Source organism: Sapajus apella, unplaced genomic scaffold (assembly GCF_009761245.1).
Source record: "Sapajus apella isolate SASKATOON/1434 unplaced genomic scaffold, GSC_monkey_1.0 scaffold63, whole genome shotgun sequence".
Taxonomy (NCBI): domain Eukaryota; kingdom Metazoa; phylum Chordata; class Mammalia; order Primates; family Cebidae; genus Sapajus; species Sapajus apella.
The window spans coordinates 10,898,176-10,918,200 of record NW_022437003.1 but is presented as its reverse complement, the minus strand read 5'-3'; the positions used below and the strand labels follow the sequence as shown (position 1 = coordinate 10,918,200).

The 20,025-nt window shown below is 39.8% G+C and overlaps 1 protein-coding gene and 1 pseudogene across 4 annotated transcripts in view; both read left to right on the top strand.

Annotated features, from left to right (window-relative positions):
• Positions 1 to 20,025, top strand: part of LOC116529804 — a 42,498-nt pseudogene that overhangs the window by 12,203 nt on the left and 10,270 nt on the right.
• RNF182 (ring finger protein 182) overlaps positions 9,698 to 20,025 on the top strand; it is a 46,496-nt gene continuing 36,168 nt past the window's right edge. Inside the window, exon 1 of one of the 4 annotated variants that reach the window (XM_032247667.1) lies at positions 9,698 to 9,859. The gene's annotated coding sequence lies outside the window, so the exon portion shown is untranslated. Of the gene's footprint in view, positions 9,860 to 9,887; positions 10,049 to 10,351; positions 10,487 to 10,697; positions 10,949 to 20,025 lie in introns of those variants that run through there. The other 3 variants (XM_032247666.1, XM_032247665.1, XM_032247664.1) reach the window with 3 other exon arrangements.

The following is a 20,025-nucleotide window of genomic DNA, read 5'->3' as shown; positions in this document are numbered from 1 at the left end:
AGCTGGGTTTTTTTAGTCAGCTGCAAAAACTATCCATGAAGAAAATGAATTTTAAGACATAAGTATTTTAACATAAAATCTAGGACATAAACAAGTATTTTTTAATGTGTTTTGAATGTGTTGGTATCACCTCATTAAACAATGTCAGAATATGGCCAGAAGGCAGGGGTTGAAGAAGTTGTTTCTTAATGAGATAGTAATGAGCAAACATCAAAGCTTGCATTTTCCTTCCACTTGTTCCAAAATGCATACTTAGTGGGATAAGATATTTGAGCTCAAGCTCTTAAATAATTTTAAGATATTTCTTAGGATTGTTGCTTTTCCTTTTAGTGTTTGATTGTGTCAAGAAGTAAAGGTTAAGAAATGTTTTTTTCCCTTTATTGAAGCTGTAGGGTGTACTGGTTAATAGTATAGTAATTCTGCTACTAAATAACTGTGTGACCTTGGACACAGTATGTAATAAATGCCAGGTATGATTATGATAGATTTGGATAGACAAATTTCAAGTTATGGAATAGGAAAATTTTTATACAAATACTTTAGTAGAGATGCATCATTTACTTTAAATATTAGAAATTTGACTACAATAAACTGACTTTAAACCACTTGATAACATTTGCTGCATTTTGTTAAACCTAAAAAATATAATATTTATCAAAATGAAGCTATTATAGGTGCTGATCTAATAATTGAAATTTCTGGTTTATTTTACTAACTTGAATCAAAATATCTCTTTAATTCTGATAACTTTATAGTCAGTTCAAGGGTAAACAGAATGAACTTTTGATGTCTGTTATAGTTCCAATCAGACCATTTAAAGGAAGATGAAATATTTATCTATATATATAGATGAAAGATTTATATATACATATATAGACTAACTCGAAGGTTAATAGAGAGCCAACGAAGTATAAAAATAAAAGTGAAAGTTAACATTTATTCAGCATTGTATATGATCAGGCATCTAATTTTTATAACTCAAGGAGGTATGTACTATTATAATCTCTATTTTTATATATTATATATATATATATATTTTATTGCATTTTAGGTTCTGGGTTACATGTAAAGAACATGCAGGATTGTTGCATAAGTACATACATGGCAATGTGGTTTGCTGCCTCCATCCCCATCACCTCTATCTGGCATTTCTCCCCATGTTATCCCTCCCCAACTCCATACTCCCAACTGTCCCTCCTCTAGCCCCCCACCCACACCTCAATGTGTGATGTTCCCCTCCCTGTGTCCATGTGTTCTCATTGTTCAACACCCGCCTATGAGTGAGAACATGTGGTGCTAGATTCTCTGTTCCTGTGTCAGCTTGCTGAGAATGATGGTTTCCAGGTTCCTCCATGTCCCTACAAAGGACATGAATTCATCATTTTTTATGGCTGCACAGTATTCCATGGTGTATATGTGCCATATTTTCCCTGTCCGGTCTATCATTGATGGGCATTTGGGTTGGTTCCAAGTCTTTGCTATTGTAAACAGTGCTGCAGTGAACATATGTGTGCATGTGTCCTTATAAGAGAATGATTTATAATCCTTTGGATATATACCCGGTAATGGGATTGCTGGGTCAAATGGAATTTCTATGTCTAGGTCCTTTAGGAATCGCCACACTGTCTTCCACAATGGTTGAACTAATATCCACTCCCACCAACAGAGTAAAAGTGTTCTTATTTCTCCACATCCTCTTCAGCATCTGTTGTCTCCAGATTTTTTAATGATCACCATTCTACTGGCGTGAGATGGTATCTCAATGTAGTTTTGATTTGCATTTCTCTAATGACCAGTGATGATGAACATTTTTTCATATGTTTGTTGGCCTCATATATGTCTTCTTTTGAAAAGTGTCTGTTCATATTTTTGCCCATTTTTGAATGGGTTTGTTTGTTTTTTTTCTTGTAAATCTGTTTTAGTTCTTTGTAAATTTTGGATATAAGTCCTTTGTCAGATAGGTAGATTGCAAACATTTTTTCCCATTCGGTTAGTTGCTGGTTCACTATAATGATTGTTTCTTTTGCTGTGCAGAAGCTCTTGAGTTTAATTAGATCCCATTTGTCTATTTTGGCTTTTGTTGCCAATGCTTTTGGTGTTTTAGTCATGATGTCCTTGCCTGTGCCTATGTCCTGAATGGTTTTGCCTAGATTTTCTTCTAGGGTTTTTATGGTGTTAGGTCTTATGTTTAAGTCTTTAATCCATCTGGAGTTAATTTTAGTGTAAGGTGTCAGGAAGGGGTCGAGGTTCTGCTTTCTGCACATGGCTATCCAGTTTTCCCAACACCATTTACTAGACAGTGAATCCTTTCCCCATTGCTTGTTTTTGTCAGGTTTGTCAAAGATCAGATGGTTGTAGATGTGTGGCGTTGCCCCTGAGGCCTCTGGTCTATATCTCTGTTTTGGTCTATATCTTTGTTTTGGTACCAGTACCATGCTGTTTTGATTACTGTAGCCTTGTAGTATAGTTTGAAGTCAGGTAGCGTGATGCCTCCAGTTTTGTTCTTTTTGCTTAGAATTGACTTGGCTATGTGGGCTCTCTTTTGATCTCATATGAAGTTTAAGGTGGTATTTTCCAGTTCTGTGAAGAAGGTCATTGGTAGCTTGATGGGGATAGTGTTGAATCTGTAGATTACTTTGGGCAATATGGCCATTTTCAAAATATTGATTCTTCCTAACCATGAGCATGGAATGTTTCTCCATCTGTTTGTGTCCTCTCTTATTTCATTGAGCAGTGGTTTGTAGTTCTCCTTCAAGAGGTCCTTTACATCCTTTGTTAGTTGTATTCCTAGGTATTTTATTCTCTTTGTAGCAATTGTGAATGGCAGTTTGTTCTTGATTTGGCTCTCTTTAAGTCTGTTATTAGTGTATAGGAATGCTTGTAATTTTTGCACATTGATTTTGTATTCTGAGACTTTGCTGAAGTTGCTTATCAGTTTAAGGAGATTTGGGGCTGAGACAATAGGTTCTTCTAAATATACAAACACATTGTCTGCAAATAGATACAATTTGCCTTTCTCCTTTCCTATTTGAATACCCTTTATTTCTTTTTCTTGCCTGATTGCTCTGGCTAGAACTTCCAATACTATATTGAATAGGAGTGGTGAGAGAGGGCATCCTTGTCTAGTGCCAGATTTCAAAGGGAATGCTGCCAGTTTTTGCCCATTCAGTATGATATTGGCTGTGGGTTTGTCATAAATAGCTTTTATTATTTTGAGATACATTCTGTTGAAACCTAGTTTATTGACAGTTTTTAGCATAAAGGCCTATTGAATTTTGTCGAAGGCCTTCTCTGCATCTATTGAGATAATCATGTGGTTTTTGTCTTTGGTTCTGTTTATGTGTGGACTACGTTTATAGACTTGTGTATGTTGTACCAGCCTTGCATCTCTGGGACGAAGCCTACTTGGTCGTGATGGATAAGCTTTCTGATGTGCTATTGCAATCGGCTTGCCGTATTTTATTGAAGATTTTTGCATCTATGTTCATCATGGATATTGGCCTGAAGTTTTCTTTTCTTGTTAAGTCTCTGCTGGATTTTGGTATCAGGATGATGTTGGTCTCTTAAAAAGATTTGGAGTGGATTCCCTCTTTTTGGATTGTTTGGAATAGTTTCAGAAGGAGCGGTACCAGCTCCTCTTTGTATGTCTGGTAGAATTTGGCTGTGAGCCCACCTGGACCTGGGCTTTTTTTGCTTGGTAAACTATTAATTGATGCCTCAACTTCAGCCCTTGTTATTGGTCTATTCAGGGTTTTGGCTTCTTCCTGGTTTAGGCTTGGGAGGGTGCAAGTGTCCAGGAATTTATCCATTTCTTCCAGGTTTACTGGTTTATGTGCATAGAGTTGTTTGTAGTAATCTCTGATGGTGGTTTGTATTTCTGCGGAATCTGTGGTGATATCCCCTTTATCATTTTTTATTGCATCTATTTGATTATTCTCCCTTTTCTTTTTTATTAATCTGGTTAGTGGTCTATTTTGTTGATCTTTTCCAAAAACCAGCTCCTGGATTTATTGATTTTTTTGAAGGGTTATTTGTGTCCCTATCTCCTTCAGTTCTGCTCTGATGTTAGTTATTTCTTGTCTTCTGCTAGGTTTTGAGGTTTTTTTTTTTTTTGTTTTTTTTTTCCTTGCTTCCCTAGCTCTTTCAATTTTGATGATAGGGCGTCAATTTTAGCTATTTCCTTGCTTCTCATGTGGGCATTTATTGCTATAAATTTTCCTCTAGACACTGCTTTAAATGTGTCTCAGAGATTCTGGTATGCTGTGTCTTCATTCTTGTTGGTTTTGAAGAACATCTTTATTTCTGCCTTCATTTCATTGTTTATCCAATTAACATCAAAAGCCAGGTGTTCAATTTCTATGAAGTTGTGCGGTTCTGAGTTAGTTTCTGAATTCTGAGTTCTAACTTGATTGCACTGTGGTCTGAGAGACTTGTTTGTTAGGATTTCCGTTGTTTTGCATTTGCTGAGGAGTGATATACTTCCAATTATGTGGTCAATTTTAGAGTAGGTGTGATGTGGTGCTGAGAAGAATGTATATTCTGTGGATTTGGGGTGGAGAGTTCTGTAAATGTCTATTAGGTTTGCTTGTTCCAGGTCTGAGTTCAAGTCCTGGATATCCTTGTTAATTTTCTGTCTTGTTGATCTGTCTAATATTGACAGTGGGGTGTTAAAGTCTACCACTATTATTGTGTGGGAGTCTAAGTCTCTTTGTAGGTTGTTAAGAACTTGCTTTATGTATCTGGGTGCTCCTGTATTGGGTGCGTATATATTTAGGATTGTTAGCTCTTCTTGTTGCATTGATCCTTTTACCATTATGTAATGGCCTTCTTTGTCTCTTTTGATTTTTGTTGGTTTAAAGTTCATTTTATCAGAGACTAGGATTGCAACTCCTGCTTTTTTAAATTTTTCTCTCCATTTGCTTGGTAGATCTTCCTCCATCCCTTTATTTTGAGCCTTTGTGTGTTCCTGCATGTGAGATGGGTTTCCTGGATACAGCACTCTGATGGGTTTTGACTTTTTATCCAATTTGCCAGTCTATGTCTTTTGATTGGGGCATTAGCCCATTTACATTTAAGGTTAATATGTGTGAATTTGATCCTGCCATTTTGATGCTACCTGGTTGTTTTGCCCATTAGTTGACGCTGTTTCTTCATTGTGCCAATTCTCTTTACCATTTGGTTTGTTTTTGGAATGGCTGGTACTAGTTGTTCCTTTCTATGTTTAGTGCTTCTTTCAGGAGCTCTTGTAAAGCAGGCCTGTTGGTGATGAAATCTCTGAGCAATTTCTTGTTCATAAAGGATTTTATTTCTCCTTCGCTTATGAAGCTCAGTTTGACGGGATATAAAATTCTAGGTTGAAAGTTCTTTTCTTTAAGGATGTTGAATATTGGCCCCCACTCTCTTCTGGCTTGTCTGGTTTCTGCTGAGATATCTGCTTTGAGTATGATGGGCTTCCCTTTGTGGGTAACCAGACCTTTCTTTCTGGCTGCCCTTAACATTTTTTCCTTCATTTCAACCCTGGTGGATCTAACGATTATGTGCCTTGGGGTTGCTCTTCTTGAGGAATATCTTTGCGGTGTTCTCTGTATTTCCTGGACTTGAATGTTGGTCTGCCTTGCTAGGTTGGGGAAGTTCTCCTGGATAATATCCTGAAGAGTGTTTTCCAGCTTGGATTCATTCTCTCTGTCACATTCAGGTACACCTATCAAACATAGATTAGGTCTTTTCACATAATCCCATATTTCTTGGAGGCTTTGTTCATTTCTTTTTACTCTTTTTTCTCTAATATTGCTTCTTGTTTTATTTTATTCAGTTGGTCTTCAATCTCTGATATCCTTTCTTCTGCTTGGTCGATTTGGCTATCGAAACTTGTGTATGCTTCGTGAAGTTCTCGTGTTGTATTTTTCAGGACCATCAATTCATTTATGTTGGTCTCTAGGCTGTTTATTCTCATTAGCATTTTGTCAAACCTTTTTTCAAGGTTCTGAGTTTCTTTGCATTGGGTTAGAACATGATCTTTAGCTCAGAGAAGTTTGTTATTACCCACCTTCTGAAGCCTGTTTCTGTCAATTCATCAGACTCATTTTCCATCCAGCCTTGTTCCCTTGCTGGTGAGGAGTTGTGATCCCTTGGATGAGGAGAGGTGTTCTGGTTTTGGGTATTTTCATCCTTTTTGTGCTGGTTTCTTCCCATCTTTGTGGATTTATCTACCTGTGGTCTTGGTGGTTAGTGACTTTCAGATGGGGTCTCTGAGTGGAAGTCCTTTTTGTTGCTGATTCAGTTATTTCTTTCTGTTTCTTAGTTTTCCTTCTAACAGTCAGGCCCCCCTGCTGTAGAACTTCTGGAGGTCCACTCCAGACCCTGCTTGCCTGGGGATAATCTGCAGCAGCTGCAGAACAGAAAGGGTTGCTGCCAGTTTCTTCTTCTGTTATCTTTGTCCCAGGATACCCGCCAGATGTCAGCCTGAGCTCTCCTTTATGAGGTGTCTCTTTAGTTATATGGGGTTGGGGAGCTGCTTGAGGAGACAGTCTGTCCCTTATACGAGCTCAGGTGCTGAGCTGTGAGCTCCATTTTTCCATTCAGAGCTGCTGGGCAGGTATGTCTGCAGTGGAACTCATAACCGCCTTTAGTCTGCTGCAGTGGAACACATAACCGCCTTTTTTCCCCAGGTGTTCTGTCCTGGGAAGGTGGGGCTTTATTTATAAGTTCCTGACATGCTGCTGCCTTTTTTCAGAGATGCCCTGCCCAGCAAGGAGGTAGCCTAGCCACAGTCTGCCAGCAGAGGCGTTGCTGAACTACCATGGGCTCTGCCCAGCTGCTGTGTGAACTTCTTTGCAGTTTTGTTTATAGGGGTATAGTGAGAACTGCCTTGGTAATGGCAGTCTGCCTCAGTAATGGCAGACTGTCTCTGCAATGGTGGACTGCCTCAGTAATGGCGGACTGCCTCAGTAACGGCAGACTGCCTCAGTAGTGGTGAACTGCCTCGGTAATGGCAGATGCCCTTCACCCAACAGAGCTGGCCCGTCCCTGGTCCAGCTGTGCTTGCTGTGAAACTCTCAATTCAGAGCATTTCAGATTGCTGGTCTTTGCGGGGGTGGGACCAGCCGAGCCAGATCACCCAGCTCCCTGTTTCAGCCCCCTTTTTCTCAGTTGAACATGCGACTTTGTCTCTCAGGCATTCCAGTTGCTAGTTCAAATGGCGCCCGGATTTGTGTGAGTTTTTGTGCTGAGACCCACTGTGCCAGCTGAAACAGCCACGCTAGAGATCATGGCGCTTTTCACCTGGGAATCTCCTGGTCTGTGCAGTAAAAATTCGTTTGGAAATGCGGTGATCATTCAACCTCTGCGTTTTCGCTGGGAACTGCACTCCAGAGCTGTTCCTATTTGGCCATCTTGGATCCTCTCCGGAAGTGCTGCTTTGCTTCCAGGAGAAACCAATTCTGCTCTATAATCCCTATTTTATAGATAAGGAAACTGAGGAACAGATGTATTAAATTGCTGGCTAAGGTCATGTAGTTGATAAACAGCTGGGATTCAGGTCCTGGTAATCTGACTTTAGTGTCTGTACTAAAATTTATAAAAAAAACAAACAAACACATAAGCTAATGCTTGTATATAATAGTAGTCTAATAAGTTGAAATTATTTAACAGAAATTTCCATATTGTGGCATATTTATGAGTTGGGGAGTATTAATGAGGTAATTATACTTTAGAGGTTTAAGAAGAATAGCTAACTTTAGATTTCTTAATGAGATTTTTCTGTAAACACTAATCCTAAAACAAAGCTAACATGTCACATATATAATTTAAAATCTTCTAATAATCATGTTAAAAAAGTGAAAAGGAACAAATGTTAATGATTTTAATAATATATTTTATTTAACTCAATAAATTCAAACTATTAACATGTAGCCAATATAAACATTATTCATAAGATACTATTTTTTAAAAGTTATTGTTCCAAGTCTTTGAAATCTGGTGTATATTTTGCACTTACTGCACATGTCAATTCAGTAGCTAATTCACGTGTGGCTAGCAGTTAATGAATCTGACTGTACAGCTCTATATCTTTTTAGGAAAGCAAATTCATTATTTTGACCTCATTTTGAAAGTGGTGGAAATAAGAAAGGCTACTCATGTATCCACACGTTAATTTCTAAGCTTTAGTACCTTCATTTTCAGTTTAACTAAACAGACTAAAAGCTGCTACTTAACCTATTCAAATGATATCTCCTGGTAAGTAAGGTGGCGCATTTTAAGATGGTTTCCTGACAAGTCTTTTAATTTTCTCCAAGAGGCAGAATGGAAGCAGACCTCAAGAGAAAGCTAAACCCTTTTGGAAAAATGAATGTCTGGAAGAATCTCTCACAGAATAAGGCAGGACCAGGTCACTAAGCAATTCTCTAAGTGGGGACACAATGTGGACTTTTCCAAGCCTTCAGCTGAGGGCAGGGATGGCCAAGTCAACGGTCCTTCCCTGTTCAGGTTTTGATCAGGCAGTAATGTGTAGGTCAACAAACATTTATTAAGGCTCTTTGTTTTTGATTCTTCATTGATAAATTACTAATAAATGCTCATTTTAAAAAGCCAAACCAAATATGTGTACTAAATTGTACATTATAATAGGTACAGTAATTGTCCCTTCAATTTTTATTGCAGTTAACAGGTTACCACTGCTAGCAATTAGGTAGGCAGTCTTAGAGACCTTTATCTGTATGTTTTTTGTTCTGTTTCTATCCATCCAGAATTTTTTGGTACAGAATGGGATCACCCACACATACTGTTCTGAGCTTCCCTTTTCATTTAATAAGAAATCAATCTCGATAAATTTTATGTATTTTATTCTTATTAATGGATGCATAGTATTACATGCTATGAGTGTGCCATGTCATTTGACCATATCACTATTGATGGGCATTTAAGTTGTTTCAGACATTTACTATTAGAGAACGTCTGCAATGAACATCCTTTTATACCTATCATTACACATCTGTGTATTTCTGTATGACAGATCTCTAGAGCTGAGATAGCTGGGGGAAAGTTATGTGCATTTTGAATTTTGGCAGGTACTGCCAAATACTTAATGGCCTGCCAGAAAGACCTTGTCTTTTGACTTCATCTGGAATATTTTGACTTCATTCAGAATATTCCCATTACAAGAAAGTGGCCAGTCTCTTGGGGTGGGGGAAACACATTGTTTTCCTTTTCCACCATGAAATACATCTTATCTTTTCATTCGTTAATATATGTACCTTCATATGGCAATAACATTGTTCCACCTTGCGACTTCTCAACTAAGAAGTAAACCCAGAAAACATCAGCCACCCTGGATTTTATTATAAGTTATTGACATTCCTTTGGTGATTCACAAATGTTAAAAAATAAATGTCATGTTCCCCAGGGTTTAAAGAAAGGCACTGTAGCTTTTGGATTCAGCAACAGATCTTTCAAGAAAACCGTGTGGAGTGATGACTCACTCCCCCCCATGGAGGCTGCCCTCTAGCTCGTCCTTTAGGGGAAGCATGACCAAGGGTCTGCTAGTACTTTTCTCTCCCTCTCTAAGAATTTCCTTAGGAGAGGAAAAATTTAGCTTTCCTTTCTCTGCCCCTGAGTGCCCTGGCCTGCAGTACATGACCGGTCCTTGGCACAGAGTCACTCAGGGCTCATGGCAGATGCTTAGCAGTCACAGCCAGTAGCTGCGCAGTGTGGCGGCAGCTGGGACGCATACTGCAGCCTGAAAGTTGTGTTTCAGCTTGTGAGGCTATAAAGTCCCCTGTCCCCTCTCTCCTACGGGAGCCCTCAACAAGACAGACACCCGGTTTGGGCGGAGTGAGACCAGATCCAGCAGGGGCAAAGCTCGGTAAAGAGAGAGGAGCAGGAGGGGGAGAGGGAGGCGGCGGCACGGCATCCCTTGGCACCTCGGTGCCCGCTGCGGCAGTGGCAACAGGAGCACCGAGTACCAGTTGCTCAACACTTTATCACTCTGCGTTGCCCTTTCTCCTCCCTTAAGCGAATGTCCGTTTGGAGGGTACAGCTCCGCAGAAGAAAGGTGTGGTGGTGGTGGTGGAGGGCGTGCGGGGGCTGGCGGTGCGCGGCAGTTGGAACGTCCAGTGTGGGAAAGCAGAGGAGTGCCCACCAGGACGTGGATACTACTTACCCTGGGGCGCTGCCTTCCGCTCTCGCCCGGGAGAAACCGGCAGTTTGTGAGGGAGACGGAGGGGGGCGTGTTTGTGGCGGTGGCGGCCCCTCGAGGGTCCTTGTCCCCTCGGAATAGACCCGGACTGCTGAGGGGAAGGGCCGGGGACCCCGGCGGTTGCCATGGTGACGCAGGGTCGGCGGCTCCACGCGGAGAAGACAAAGCCGCCAGCCCGCCAGCCCGCTGGCTCCTCGCGCGAGCTCCTCCTCCGCGGGCGCCTCCCTCTCTCCGTCCCTCCCAGGCGCCGCCGCAGCCCGAGCGGCTCCTGAGCCCTGCGCCGCCGCCGGCCAGGTAAGGCGAGCGCGCCCGCGGCCTGGGAGGGGTCGGCGGGGCGCCGAGGAGGGAGGGGTCGGCCCGGCGCGCGGGGGGGCGGTGCCTGCGCCCGGCTGCGCCCGAGTCCCCGGGGGCGCATCCCCACTGAGGAAACCGCCGGCGCCTGCCCCCGACGCCGCCGCCGCCGCGGCCTCCCACACGCAGGGGGCAGCCGCCAGCCCCGCAGTCCCGGTCGGCGCCGGACCGCCCGCGCGCGCCGGGGAGAGGGGGCGGCAAACTTCTGGCCGAGCGGCGCCGGGGCCCGCGCGCGGAGCCTCCCTCCGGGCAGCACGGGAGCCGCCGTCCTGGCACCAAGTTGAGGGGCTGCGCGTCGGAGGCGGCTCAGGAGCCCGCGCGGCTGCATCTGCTCACGGGAGCTGCCCCTGAATTGTTTTTTTGTCCTTCTTGGCGTGCCATCGAGGCTTTTAGGGAGAAAAACAGGTATGAAAATATTTACCTTTGGACTTTCATGTTTGATGGCTTATTCTCTTTGAGGAGGGCATGGGAGGGTAGTAGGACGAACAAACGAAAGATTTTTACAAATCTCTGAAAAGTGAGCCCATTCTTATGGCTGTGGCTGAAGCGTTTTGAGGGGGCTTCTGAAGTTCGTTTGGATATTGAATTGAAGGACCTTTCTCTTTGGAAGGTGCAGTTGCACCTGTAACTAGATGGTAAGTGTAGCCCGGTTTCCCCGGCCAGCAAGACCAGAGTTTATAGCAGGACCGATACTACATGGCACCGATGCATTGCTTTTGTTTCTGGAAGGTATTGTGTTCATGCTGTAAGGAACTGGAAAATGCCTCGTGTTTTTATGTGTAGGGGGGCAATCCAAGGCACCTCTGGAGGCAGGTAGCTGGGCGGTGTTTGCATCGGTGTTTATGAGTGTGATGATGAGGACCACAATGCGGTTGCCAAGGGTATTGGGGCGCTGGGTAGGGAATTGCTCAAGTCACAGGTACCCCTGCCCTTTCTCAGTGGCCCCAAGCCTTGCAATCATTTCGTGATAATTACTTTGTTGCAGATGCGAAGCACAGATTTAAATTGTGACTGTGAAGACTTATTTTTTGGGTTCTTAGACATCATCTTACATGTAATATGAAAGAAACAGTCCATTTTCAGAAATACAGTTGATCAGAAGGAAATTGTATATTTGTTAAGATTTGTTTTAAGTCATATTTAAACAGTATGAGATTGATAACTGGAAAAGATCCAACGTATTAAATTGTATACCCAACTTAGTAAAATGATGTACAAATTGGAATAGGTCAGTTAAAGAACTCTCTATGGAATGCAAGAAATTATATTTGCTAGAAAGAAATTAATGAAAACAAACAGTACCCCTGATCAGTTTGAATTGCAGTTAAGTTGATTGGAATTCCGGATATTACAGTTACTTGAGGTGTCAGGCAAAGAGTGATTATCTAATATTCCTCTTCCCTCTTTTGGGATTTCAACACCTGTTAGCCTGCTGATGATTAGGTTTCTCAGTCTGTTCATATTTGCCAGCAGTTTTCAGTAATGCCACTTCATTAGAAGACTGTATTGGAAACTAAAGTATTGAAGTTGCAGTAACAGTTTGCAGGTTATTTCACAATTGGGTTTGGCTTTAAACTGAATTTTACTTGTGAAAGATTCACAGATGCTCTGCTAAATACCCTTTCATGACGGTAATGAAATGGTGCATTGATTAAAATGAAGTAGATCTGCTTTGAGAAGATAAACAGGAGAGAAAAACAAGTATTTTCTCACTTAAGCATGAAAGGGAAACAGGATATTGAAGTCTAGGCACATTATATAGACAGAATTTAGTTTCACGTTTTGTACTATAAATAAATTATTATTTTTCTCTAAGAAAGAACAGCTGACCAAAAGAACAGCTTTATTCAGATCTTTGTTAGCAAAATAAGTATTCAAGAAAAGGACTTGGTCCATGCTCTCAGCCAGATGAAACCCACACTGTGAGTTCTAGCCTAAACATTTATGTGGTGGCCCTTAATCTTGAGTGCTGAAGAATGGAGATATCCATTATGAATTCAGCACAGTAAGGGCAAGTACTTTGCCTTTGCTGCTAGCTCACAGAGACACAACATTCAATATAGTTTGGCTTCTTCCAAGCTGCATCATTTTCTGCCAAAAAATAAAGTCAGTACACAGAAATCAACAGTCATGTATTGCATGCACTGCTTTGTCGTAGTGGTTTATTTCTGAGAGCTCTGAAGCATGAAATGAAGCTTGTGTCAGTGCAGTGGAAAACAATAATCTGGCATGTTTACATGTGTTACTAGTGTTCCGAGGTAGGTGCATAACCAGATAATGAAAGAAAAAATACTATGATATCCTCAATATGTCCTTAGAAAATGCAAACAGAAAGTGTGCTTTCTGTCCTTTTAGCCACCTGGTGGAAGCAGGCAACGGCACTGCACATCCTCAGGTGTAAAATACTAGTCATCACTCTTGCTGTTTCGCAGGAGTAGGAGTCTCTTCCTGCATGTCTAGCTTATGAGTTTTAATTTTATAAAGTAAAACTAGCCCTAATTTTTGGTATAAGCTGTAAAATATGGTCTGCTAATTGTCACCACAGCTGTATTCTACCTGAAAGAATTCTGTAATTTAGTTTATGACTCATATCCAAAGGCATAAAATTGAGCCACAAATATTCCTGTTTAAGTTAGAATTCACGTTATATTTGTGCCATGGAAAGTCAGTTGTTTGTAACCATGTAAGCCTGCATGGGCAGCCTAAAGCCACTGAAGCCTTTATTGGCTGTTTCTGGGTCAACATTCTCTTGCAATTTCTAGTTGCACTGGGATAACATGGGATACTGGTTGGTAATTTAGCATCTAGTGCAGTGTGTTGTAGCATTTATAAAAGCATGTTTGTGAAGGATGGTAGTTTTTAAAGGATTTCTTCATTACCAAAACACTTAGGTTTAGATTTGTGGATGGGGAGAATAATGTGGCCCTGAGACCTCAAGACAAAATGCTGTAAATATAAGGTATTGTTAACTGACCTGCTGTGCACAGTGGCTATTGATCAGAACTACTGTGCTGAGAAAATGGCACAGGACACACATGGCCATCGTGATAGGATGTGGTGTTTAGTGACATGGATTTTTAATAGTGATTGATAGAGGCTGAAAAACTTTTATGGGCATGTGTTTCATTTTTCATGTTTTCAATTAAAAATGGAGATAAGATGTCTTAAGCTGTTTGGTAAACCACAAGTACTTGGGGAAAACGTATACTTTTATACAGTGTTGTACATAATTTAAGTGATATAAACACAGTTCAAGGTAAACAATTGTTTTCCTTACGTGCCAGTTGTTTGTAACAGTTATATAATACGGTTTTGGACATCAGTCATCAAATGTTTATCAAATGTTTCCTTCCATATAATCCGTATTGCTTGATGAAAGTCAACAAACCTCTTATAGTTGGGGACTTACTTGTTTTTCAACTATTAGCATGATTTATTTTATATGTAATTCTTTATGTATGATCCCAAATTTTCTCCTTTGGTCTAGTTTTCAGCCTTCCTTTTTTCAAAAGTTGCCAGTTAATTTTATAATGTTTTTTAAAAAAGTTTTTTATTTCCAGAGCTTATTTTTAAAATGATTTGGTTAACTTGTAATTTGATCAGAAAATAGTGTGCATAAAAGAACACATTATAATGTTTATATTTCGCATTTTGGGAATTTATAGAGATGGCATGTTGGATAGTAGAATTTGGGATCCTGTTAGGTGATTGCTTATTTCCATACGTGGTTTCAACTCGATCCTTGTTGCTTTATCTTATAATTGGTAGAACTGAAAACCAAAGAACTAGGAGGTGGAGGCAGCAGTGAGTTTAAAGGTGTTAAAGAGATCAGTATGTACTGACAGTCAGCTGGCATAGTGGCCAAAGGTGGTGCGGGGGTGGGGGTGCTGTGGGGGTGGTTGGGAGGGCAGGGTCAGGAAGTCTGGGGCGGGAGGCTGGGAAACAGTGATTACTCTAATAATCTCCTTAACACTTTATGTTCCAGACTCTAAAGCAAATTACCTGAGGTCTGTACCTAGTGACTATTTCTAAAGGCTGGCCAGTCCTACAACAGAGATGCTGGTGCTGGTCCTTGTCACTTGCCTCTGTTTTTACTCCCAATTAACTAAAAAGTGACTCTCTTGAATTGTGGTTTAAGTGAACTTTAAACATTGTAAACCACAAATTAAGGCCCAATAATAAAGTTTTTCCACATAGGTAATGTCATCTAATTGGTCAGGTACATGATTTGGATAATCTGGATGGCAATGGAACTATAAAATAAAGCTGTGTGTTTGGCTGACATATTTGATGTGTTTGAGTGAGTTGTGTTTCTGATCAGTCTATTGTGAACCATCTTCCGTCTCCTATAGATATAGTCATTCAAGGCAGCCATGGTGTTTTACATAATTTGATCACTATGTGATGTGTCAGGCATAGTTATACTGAAGAATTGTTGTTTTCTCAAACTCTTGAATTTTAAATCTACAATAAAAGGTTTCTGTGTGGTCTTCTCTGGCATTTTTTTCTTCCTGTATATTGGTTTCCTGAGACCTTGTTTAGTCTGATTGCAGTAATTTTCACTTCCAGCTCTTTTCTGTCAATCAAACCCTTAAGAATTCTTCCCTATGGGCCAGACATTGTTCCAAGCACTTCAGAAATATCAATTATTTTAATTCTCACAACAACTCTTTGAGGTAGGTACTATTATCCCTATTTTGTGAATGAGGGAACTGATATGATCTGTTTCCGAACCTAAAGGTACACAAAATATGCTGGAATCCTGGCTTTATGTCAAGGAATGCAACAAGCTTTATTTTCTATTTACTGGTATGTACTAAGTGTAGCAATAATGACACTAATTATTATGCTCGCGCCTTCCTCCCTCATCTTATTTTCTCTTTTTACTAAAAAGAAACAAAACCTAAAGTAAAACAAGAAACATTTCTTCATAGCATAATGGGACGTGTACCAGTATTCTTTTCTGTACATAGAAACTAGAATCATTTATGAAAAAGATATTTTCCAAAGATTGTTTTTCTTTACTATTTGTACTCATATATTAAAAGAATATTGTCAGCCTTGCGTATCTGCAGGTTCCACATCTGAAGATTTTATCGATTATGGATTGAAAATCTTTGGGGAAAAAATACAACAATAAAAAATAATACAAATAAGAAACCCAGTCTAAGAACTATTTACATGGTATTTACATTGTGTTAGGTGTTACAAGTAATCTACAGATGATTTAAAGTACATGGCAGATGCACATAGGTTATATGCAAATATTATGCCATGTTATGTCAGGGACTTGAGCATCCTCAGATTTTGGTATCCTTGGGGGTCATGGAGCCAAACCCCCTGCAGGTACTGAGGGGCGACTACATATTTTCTGTGGTTTTGACCTTGCTATATACATGTAAATCTATCTTGGAAATGTTGATTCCCTTTGCATTGCCTCACAGGGTTATCCTCAATCCAGGCTCACCTGCTCTTTTCTAGGCTACCTTTTACATGTGCTAAGAACTAAGTGATACTCCCTTCTCACACCCTCACAGTAGAAGTCTGTGCATGCCCCTCCTCTGAAATAACACATGTTCTTACTGTCTCCATAGAAGCATGATTAAGCATTTTAATTTCAGGAGCTTTATTTAAGCTATGTAAAAAGTAGGACTAAATAAGATAGATGTTCATAAAAGCAAGTGAGTAAACGTAGTTCTGTAGGTTCTTTTAATAGTAAATATTGTAATAGCTACCATTTATTAAGCATTTACTTGCTGCCAGGTATGCTATTAAGTATTCCACACAAGCTGCCTCTTTTGATCATCACCATAATTCTTGTTTTCTCATCTATAAAAAGCTAATAAACAGCTTATCCAAGATTGTAGAGAGTTGGTAGATTTAAAAACATGATTGACATGGATAAATCACAATCTGAATTTGACTATGATTGCTTTGTTAATTACCAGAAGATAAAGAATGCCTTCCTGCTGCGGTGAAGATGCTTTTGGGATTATGTTACTTGGAAAGAATGGCAGTTGAGGACTGCCTGGTGGAGCAAATTCAGAGTGGCAGGTATGGCTGGCTGAGGAGGAAGTAGTTCTCAGGAGGTAGCCAAGAAAAAGACATCTTTGTTTACAATGATTGCTGCAGACCTCAGGTGAGCTTTTGGAGTAGAAGGAGGGAGAGAACTCCTATCCTCAAGTCTATTTTTGGAATAAAAAGCAAAATTAAATGGAGTTATTTTCTATCTCCTGAATTAGTGTTTTGTTTTATACTGTGTTCTGGATTGGAAATGAACAAGGACAAGAGCTACATGAGTGGTACAGGATGAAATGAAATGAAAAGTAACTCAATAAATGTCGTATACCCCAGGCTAAATTCTCTGAGGGTCAGAGCAACATGCTCTTTGTTACAGTGGGAGAGTTCCTTGTTTTAGGATGCTGAAGGTCTGGAATGCAGTATCAGGGATGAAGTTAGAAGTCTGGAAAGATGTTTTCATTTGTATCATTCCCTTGCGCAACGTGAGGTTTCCTTGGAATTCCTGCTGCATACTTTTCTTGATAACTCCTGGGGGGAAAAAAGGAATAAAAAGGAGTAAGAGACTTAGAATCTTAATAGTATGGAATAAACCCACTTTTATGATCATCTATTATTTTTGTCACTGTGAGCTTTTTTTTTTTTTTTTTTTTTTTAATGTTCAAAGCCAATATGAGAAGCTAGACAGCCTGGATTTCAATACTGGCTCTGCCACCTTTTAGCAATATGACCTTGAGGTAGCTGCCTCTGTGCCTTCATTTTATTACTGCAATGGAAAGCATGCTTATGTCCCCTCCAAATTCATATGTTGAAATTCTGACCCCCAAGGTGATAGTATTAGGAGGTAGGGCCTTTGGGAAGTGACTAGGTCATGAGGGTGGAGCCCTTATAAATAGTATTAGTGCCCTTATAAAAGAGACCCCAGGGAGGCCATTGGCCCATTCTGCCAAGTGAGGACACAGTGAGAAGGCACCATCTGTGAACCAAGAAGTGGTCTTTTACCAGATAGCTAATCTGCCAGCACCTTGATTTTGGACTTCCCAGTTCCCAGAACAGTACGAAAGAAATTTCTGTTGTTTATAAGCCATTCACCTTATGGTGTTTTGTTATAGCAATCTGAACAGACTAAGACAATTACCTGTAAAGTGGAAACAATAATATTACTTACTTCACTTGGTGATTGTGAGGATTAAATGAATTAATATTTCTAAAGTACTTAGTTATTAAGGGTAAGTTTTGCGTGGAGAAAGGAAAAATTAATATTCAATTTATTTCAGGTAGAAACAAAAATCTAATTTTATTTAGGCCTTTAAGTTCAACTTGCATATCTTAATATTCTGTTTATATATCTGGTAAATATGAGCAATCATCTTCACTTTGACTAAACTTTAATTCAAATTGAACAGATTGAATTTCTTAAATTATCAGTCTCATTTAGAAACTTAGTTAAATTTCAAACCTTAAATATTTTAAATTGCACGTGTTACTTTAATGTATTGATTTTTCTATTTAGATAAATCATATGCTTATTGGGCAAATATATGACTTAAGTAAGTAAAACCTTACCAAATACTTAGGGTAGGTTCCTTAGAATATTTCATCACTTACAAAATTAATATTGTATAGACATAGTCAAACACCTAAACATTTCAATCAAAATAAATTATATCTAAAATCTATTACACATTTTGAACTAGAATCACAAGGCTCATCTGTCAGTTTGATGTCAGATTCTTTTAAACATTAAAAACCTGACAATTGTGCACAGATTGTTCCAATTAATACAAGACATATTTCTAAACATTTCCATAAAGTAATAATTCAAGTCTGACTTTCTTCATCTCTATATTCAATTCTAAATAAACCTTCTCTAGATTGGAGTCAGTTACCCATTAGAAGGAAGTTTATCATAACAATAGGAAACTCCAAACTCTTCTTTTCAGATAGTGTTGTTTTTTTAATCTTTAGACCACTACTGTCCAATATATACTATAATGTTATGGGAAGTGATATTAAAAAGTATTGGCCAGCTATGTGGCTCATACCTGGAGGCCGAGGCAGCACCATCACTTGAGGCCAGGAGTTCAAGACCAGCTGGGCAGCATAGTGAGATCTCATCTTTACAAAATTACAAAAATTAGCGGGACACAGTGGTGCACACCGGTAGTCCCAGCTGCTCCGAAGGCTGAGGTAGGATGAGGCAGGAGGATTGCTTGAGCTTAGGAGTTGAGGCTTCCATGAGCCATGATTATTCCTCAGCACTCCAGTGTGGGTGACAGAGCGACACTCTGCCCCTTAAAAAAAAACAGAAAAAAGAAAAAGTAATTATTTTAAATAATGATTTTATTTAATATGTCCAAATTACCAAAATTTCAACATGTAATCAATATAAAAATTATTAATGAGTTATTAAACATTTTCATTTTGCACAAACTGTTTGGAATCTGGTATGCATTTTATACTTAGAGAACATCTCAATTTGGATGATGAATTTTCAGCATTTAAAATGAGGCTGGACATGGTGGCTCATGCCTGTAATCCCAGCACTTTGGGAGGCTGAGGCCAGCACATCATCTGAAGTCAGCAGTTTGAGACCAGCCTGACCAACATGGTGAAACCCCATCTCCACTAAAAATACAAAAATTAGCTGAGGGTGATGGCACGTGCTTGTAATTGCAGCTACTCGGAAAGCTGAGGTGGGAGAATTGCTTGAACCTGGGAGGCAGAGGTTGCAGTGAGCCAAGATTACACCACTGCACTGCAGCCTTGGCAACACAGGGAGACTCTATCTATATTTATTATTTATTTTCATTCCTTCATGTAAGTCTGTGTTTCCCTTTGGGATTATTTTCTTTCTGCTGGAAGAATTCCTTTTAGTATTTCTTTCTATTTTCATTTGTTTGAAACTATTTTGTCTTAAATTTTGAAGCATATTTTTGCGGCATGTAGAATTCTAGGTTGTCAGTTTCTTTCAGTACTTTAATAATATAATTTCATTGTTCTCTGTTTTCCATTATTTGGTTGAGAAATCAGCTGTCAGTCTCACTTTGGTGCTTTGGAGGTTATGTGTCTTTTTCCTCTGCTAAAAATTTTTTCTTTGTCTTTGGTATTGAGGAGTTCTATTATGATGTGCTGAGGCACTTTTTCTTTACTATTTATCCAGCTTGGGGATCATAGAGGTTCTTGAATCAGTTTTAGAATATTCTTTAATTTTTAAAAATATTTTTTGAGACAGAGCCTTGTTCTGTGCTCAGGCTGGAGTACAGTGGTGTGATTGCAGCTCACTGCAACCTCTGCCTCCTGGGGCTCAGGTGATCCTCCTGCCTCAGCCTCCTGAGTAGCTGGGACCGACTGCAGGCATGTGCCACCATGCCCAGCTAATTTTTGTATTTTCAGTACAGATGAGGTTTTACCATGTTGGCCAGGCTGATCTCAAACTCCTGACCTCAACTGATGCACTCGCC